The following is a 7125-nucleotide window of genomic DNA, read 5'->3' on the forward strand; positions in this document are numbered from 1 at the left end:
AGAAGTCTGGGATACAGAATATCTAACACAGACAAAAACAGAGAGGCAAATATTTTTTAGAGGTTATTAGGAGATGGGTGGAGGAAGGAAGAGTTATTGTTTAAGTGGGGCACTGAGTTTCTCTTTGGGTGATGGAAAACTCTTGGAAATAGTGATAATAGATGACGAAGGCACGCCATTTCCCCCACATAACGCACCCACATAGTGCATAGACATACAGCGCACTGATGCAAAAGAGGTTGTTTGGTTTAAAGAAAAGTTTAATGTGCACATCATTTGTGTAAAGTGCGGTCTTTATTCACTGACCTGTATATTTAAACATGGTTAAAAGGGCAACATTTGGGCTATATATATTTTTCCACAATGAAATTATTTCTTTTAAAAGAAGAAATAGAAAAGAAAGAAAACTGGGGCCCCGGATACCTCATCTACGGGGTCTCCTGAGGCTCCAGAATTTTATTATTTCTTCTTTTTTACCATCTGTTGTTCTTTGGTCCTTTCATGGTAATGGCAGTGATAATGTTATGTGACAAGCATGCACACACATGTCACGGGGGAGGTCACAGGAAGTGGGGAAACTGTACCTCATAAGAAGGGGAACCTCAAGCAATGTGTCCTTGCTGGCAGCACAGAAGGAAACGGAAACACAGGTTGGAGCCCAAGAGGCCTATGGGAAGGAAGGGGCCTCCCCAATGGGGAGCTGCGGGGCTTGTAATAGATTGAATTGTGTCCCCCCCCCCCAAATATGTGTTGTAAATCCTAACCTCTATGAAGTCCTGGTGTGGCACTGTAAGATAAGCACTGGACTGCACAGTCGTTTGAATCTCAAGGTCGATGGTTCAAACTCATCAGCTGTTTCTTGGAAACCCTACACAGGTCACCACTGAGTCAGTTCCAACTCATAACGACCCTTTATGAGATTCCCAAGGAACAGCTAATGGGTTTGAACTGGTGACCTTGAATTAGCAATCCACTGCTTATATCCTACAGCACCACAACAGGACCCCCTCTTGAGATATAAGAAAGGTTAAATGAGGAGCAGAGAGAGAGAGATGGGAAAAAACAGATGCCAAGACCCATGGAGATCTCCAAGGAACCAGGAAACAGAAGCTGAAGAAACAAGCTTCCTCCAGAGCTGACAGACAGAGAAAGCCCAAATCAGGTTCTGATGTGGCACTGTAGGATACACACTGGACTTCAAACTGCAAGGTCAGTGGTTCAAACCCACCAGCTGCTCCTCTGAAACCCTATCTAGTGTCACTAGGAGCTGGAACCGACTCGATGGCAGTTAACAATAAGAAACTGTGAGAGAATAAATTTCAGTTTCTTAAAGCTCATGGTATTTCTGTTACAGCAACACTAGAGAGCTGAAACCATGCCCCACGGCCCGGCAGCCACCAAGACCTGGAAGCCTCCAGACACAGCCTTCCAGGCAGAAGAGCTACAGTGAATGGTCCTGCCACCACCACCTCAGAGACTTTAATTTCCACTCTAAGCGTTCCCAGTAATTTTCTGTCCAATTAGGTGGAAATCCACCCACTTAATAACAAATCCAATTACTGTGCTTTCCCTGTTTGTCATCCTAAGGAACAGGGGTTGGCTTTCATTACAACACAACAATGAGCGAATTCAAGCAGCAGAGCAAAATCCGACTCTTATTTCTTGTTTTCTGTTTGTTTCCACAGCTGATGGGGTTTCAACAATTGCTTAGTAGTGATAAGATTGTTTCTTGTGCAAAGCACCAAAAAGATGGAGAAATCCCACTGTGGCAATAAAGGGTCGCGGTACAGGTGGGCCACAGACCACTAAGGGGAGGCCTTGGCGGTGGAGAGAATGGGGAAGGGCCACAAAAATATCAGGCGGGGCATTGAGACTGGTCAGGCGCCCTCAGGACAGACTTGGTGGGTTTGCAGTTTATAGGAGGTAGATTGAGAAGGATTAGAATCCTGAGACTGGGTCCTTCTAGATCCTTAAATTGGAAAGACAAGGGGTAAAGGGATCCTGAAGTCTCCAACTCCTCCCATCCAAGAAGTAGACCTCAGACGTTTATCTTAGAATCTGCAGCCCCCAATACAACACATCGTAATCATAGGTACTCGGCAAACATTTGCAAACTGTTTAGCTAGGGCTGAAATGGGTACCTATGATGGATACTTCAAACCAAGGAGCTGGAAGTATAGAAAGTCTGATGTCTAAAAAAGCCACTTCTAACACCTTCCAGAAGTTTCCCTAACTACCAGGAAGGATCCCACACTGACACAGAGCTTCAGCAGCACTTTAATGGTTGGTGGAGCTGCCTCCCCCCCCCCCCCCCCCCCCAGCTGTGGCTGTCTGGGGTCAACTCCCTGCTCACTCATCTGTTCATTCTGAGTTCCCGGCAGTGGCACTGCAACGAAATGAACATGTTCAGTTCTTACTGAAAATCTTGGAAATACAGATTGACTCTTGTGGAACATTCTGAACCTGTGCATGCTTGTTTTAGTCTACTAGACAATTCTCCTGATGCCCGAAAGTTATGTCTCAATGGCACCTTTGATCAACCCGCCAAATTCTGTCCTCTACTCTAAGATTTTGAAGAATGTGAATGTGTTTCCCTAGTGAGACTACAAGGAACCTTGATGATGCAGTGGTTAAGCACTGGGCTACTAACTGATAGGTGAGTGGTTCGAACTCACCAGTAGCTCCACAGGAAAAAGAATTGGAAATCTGTTCCCATAAAGATGACAGTCTATAAAACCCTATGAGGCAGTTCTACCTTGTCACGTGAGGTCACAATGAGTTGGTATTGCCTCTACAGTACCCAAGAAGAAGTGACACTACCACACTGCTTTTATAAATCCATTTACAGGAGCAGAAAGCCTCATCTTTCTCCCATAGAACGACCAGTGGATTCACCTGCTGACCGTGTGGTTAGCAACCTAACACATAACCCATATTGCTACTAGGGTTCCTCTGCAGGAGGACAGGACATCATTAATCTGCTGCACGAGACCTCTTTAAAGTATTCAAGAGCAAAGATGTCAATTTGAGGATTAAAGTGTACTTAACTCAAGCCATGATATTTTCAGCAGCCTTCTATGCATGTAAACGTTGTGAATAAGGAAGACCATAGAAGAACTGATGTATTTGAATTATGGTGTTGGACGAGAATATTAAAAGAACAAACAAATCTGTGTTGGAAGAAATACTACCAGAATGGCTCCTTGGAAGTCAGAATGTCAAGACTTCATCTCTCATTGGACATATTGTCAGGAAGGACCATCCCTGGAGAAAGACATCGTGCTAGATAAAGTGGAGAGTTAGCAAAATAGAGGAAGACCTCCCCCAAAAGCTGGATTGACACAGTGGCAGACGCAATGGGCTCAAGTTTAACAATGATTACAAAGGCGCAGGACCGGGCAGAGTTTTGTTCATAAGGTCATTATGAGTTGGAATTGACTTGACGTCATCTAACAATCACCACTGCCACAGTGGTTTGGAATCCTGGTATAGGATAAGCACTGGACTACAAGGTTAGTTTGAACTGCAAGGTCGGTAGTTCAAATCCACAAGCTACTCCTCGAAAATCCTATACAGGGTCGCTATGAATTGGAATCCCCTCGTCAGCAGCAAAACAGCACCACCAACAACCTTGGTGGTTTACAAAGTCTAGCTTTCAATACCCAAGCTCAGTCAAATCTAGCCAGTCTAACCTCTTCTGTGGCAGTTTTGCTAGCATGCCATGTTTACAGTAATTTGTGTTCAAATGTCTTGAGGTTCTCTGGTGAGACCGGACCACAAGGGAACATCCTCTTTAGCCCAGCTCCTGTGGGCTCTCCTGTGGGGGAGATTATCCACTTCCTGCCTTGACTCTAAGAAGGATTATGTCACATGATGGATAAGTTCCAAATTGTATTTTGGAGAAAAGTATTCAGTTGGAAGCAAAGTCCAGCCCCCAAGCTGGAAGGAACTAGACGTGAGCTCTATCAGTGTGCAATTCGTGGGGGACAAATGCTTCCAAAGTCTATCCTGGTGCCTTGGCTGTTCTGGGAGCATGTTTCACAACCCAAAGTCACTCTCGAGGGGGGAGGTAGTACAGGATGTTCTGTGGATTGTGCGTCCCAAGTTTAATGAGCGATCCCCTTAACCACAAGACTGCCTCACTCCAACGAGAGCTGAGCTGATGTTCAACTTGAGCATGCTATTTCTTTTGGAGTAAGATCAGCACTAGACTGCAAACCACAAGGTCGGCAGTTCAAACCCACCAGCTTCTCCTTGGAAACCCTATAGAGGGTCGTTATGAGTCGGAACCAACTAGATGGCACTTAGTAACAACAACAAAGGGATAACACAGACTACTCTTCGAAAGAAATCACATAGCCAGGATAGCAGCAAAATCAGCGAAAAAAACAAATGCCTTCAAGTTGATCCCTTGTGTGTCACAGTAAGCTGTGTTCCATAAGGTTTGCAGGGGCTGACTTTTTATAAGTAGATCACCAGGCATCTCTTCCTATATCCTCTTATTGTTGTTGAGTGACATCAAGTCAATTCCAACTCAGAGCGACCCTGTATAGGGTTTCCATGAAGTGGCTGGTGGATTTCAAGCCATCCAGTGCTTATCCTACAACTCTCGTTGGACTCAAACCTCCAACCTTTTGGTTAGTGGCCAAGCACATTTCAGTTTGCATCAATGAGGGACTCTACAAGCTCATGGGAAATACAACATTTCAAAAGGTACAAGATTGAAATAGATTTTGATACCGTTGCTACTGGGCAACATAGTTGTTGTTAGCTGCTATCAGGTTGCTATGAAGCCTCATGGCGACCCCATGTGTGCAGAGTAGAAGTGTAGAACTACTCCATAGGGTTTTCAAGTCCCTTCAGAGTCTCAGGCCTGTCTTTCGAGGTGCTTCTGGGTGGGTTCAAACAGTCAACCATTACTGTTGGTAGTAGTTGAACACTTAAACTGCTTGTTCCACTTACAGTCTCCTGTTGTTGTTAAGTGCCATCAAGTGGGTTCTGACTCATAGGTTCCCTGTACAGGGCTTCCAGAGAGCAACTGATGGGTTTGAACAGCTCCTTGTGGTTAGCAGACTAGTGCTTAGCCTACAACGCCACACCACAAGATCAGTTTGAACCCACAAGGTCGGTGGTTCAAACTCACTAGTCGCTCCTCGGAACTCTTATACTGGATTGCTATGAGTCAGAACTGACTCGATGGCACTTCACAACAATTACTGCCTACCAGGCACCTAGTACGACGGTGCCAAACTTCTCACATTTTTTACTCAAAGACAACTCTGAGAAAAACCTTGTAGGATAAAAAAAGTGAGAGATTCTCATTCACAAAGACAACCCCCTCTTTGTAAGAGCAACAGCTTCCAGAAAAGCATATGCAAACTTGTAATCTTTTTTCTCTTTTCATTTTTAAGAGAAAGATGTTTTATCTTATATTGACGAGGGAGGGATCAGAAGTAACAAAAACAAATATTTCAAATAATAACAAACCCACATGCCCTAATATAAAAGATAATGGGGGAAAAAAAATAATAATGGCATTTTTCCACAAAGTTTTTGAAGCCCCCTTGTGTTAATATCTGATCTTCTCATTCTGAAGAGGCAGTATTATCACAAGTATGTCTGTAACAGGTTGTTCAAGAGGACATTCTGTGAACATGGAAATGGAACTTTCTAAATCTTTCTTGCTGGAAATGAACAGGACTTAAAATACTGATAAATATCAAAGACTACAACGTTTGGTATGGATTGTACCTCAATGTACAGAAAGTGAAAATCACCACAACTGGACCAGTACATAACATCAGGATTAATGGAAAAAAGATTGAAGTTGTCAAAGACTTCAGTTTACTTGGATTGACCACCAATACTCATGGAAACAGCAGTCAAGAAATCAAACGATGTATTGCATTAGGCAAATCTGCTGCATAAGACCTTTTTAAAGTGTTGAACAGTAAATCAGCTTGAGGACTAAGGTGAGCCTGATATGCATGTGAAAGTTGGACAGTGAATAAGGAAGACAGTAGAAAAATCGATGTCTTTGAATTATGGTGTTGAAGAAGAATATTGAAAGTACCATGGACTGCCAGAACAACAAACAAATCTATGTTGGAAAAAGTACATTCAGAATACTCCTTAGAAGCAAGAATGGTGGAACTATGTCTCTCATTCGTTGGACATGTTATTCAGGTGGGGCCAGTCCCCGGAGAAGGACATCATGCTTGGTAAAGTGAAGGGTCACTGAAAAAGAGGAAGACCTCCAAAGAGATGGATCAACACAGTAGTAACAACAATGAGTTGAACATAACAATTGTGCAGATAGCACAGAACCTGGCTGTGTTTTGTTCTGTTGGGCATAGCATTGCCATGTGCTGGAACTACCTCGATGGCACCTAATAACAACGTCTACACTGTCCAACACTTCAGCACTTGAAATGTGAGGAACTGGTTTTAATTTTATTTCTTTTCATTAAAATTTAAATAGCCACATGTGGCTAGTAGCTATCCTATTGGGCAGTACTGGTATAAGTTTCATAATGTTAGAGACATTGAAGAAAAACAGAATTTTTTCTTTTAGTCATGGATCGTCAGTGAAAAAGGTAAAGGCTGAAATGACTAGTACAAGAATGAAGTGACTAGCTCTGTGGTCTACCATTAAGGATTTAATTGTCCCTACTCCAAAATATGTGCTGAAAACCTAACCCCTGTATCTGTTAAGTCTGACCCTGTTTGGAAATAGAGGGTTCTTTTGTCATGTGAATGAAGTCATACCAGTGTAGGATGGATCCTAAACCTAATCACTTCTGAGTTACAAAAAGACCAAAACAGACCCACAGACACATACACACATGGGGGAAGAAAGATGTCACGTGATGATCATCTGTAAGTCAGAAGGAACTACAGACAAGAAAACAATCACCACAGCCAAGACCCTGGTTTGAACTTCTAGCCTTCAGTACTGCAAAAAAAAAAAAATACATTTCTGTTCTTTAAAGCCACCCGATGTGGCATTTATATGACAGCAGCCCTAGCAAATCAAGGCACCAAGTGTCCTTCTGGGGTCCTGGTGTAGCGGTGCAGGATAAGCACTGGATCACAAGGTCAGTTTGAATTGCAAGGTTGACAGTT

Source organism: Chrysochloris asiatica, unplaced genomic scaffold (genome assembly GCF_000296735.1).
Source record: "Chrysochloris asiatica unplaced genomic scaffold, ChrAsi1.0 scaffold00034, whole genome shotgun sequence".
In the NCBI taxonomy this organism is placed as follows: Eukaryota; Metazoa; Chordata; class Mammalia; order Afrosoricida; family Chrysochloridae; genus Chrysochloris; species Chrysochloris asiatica.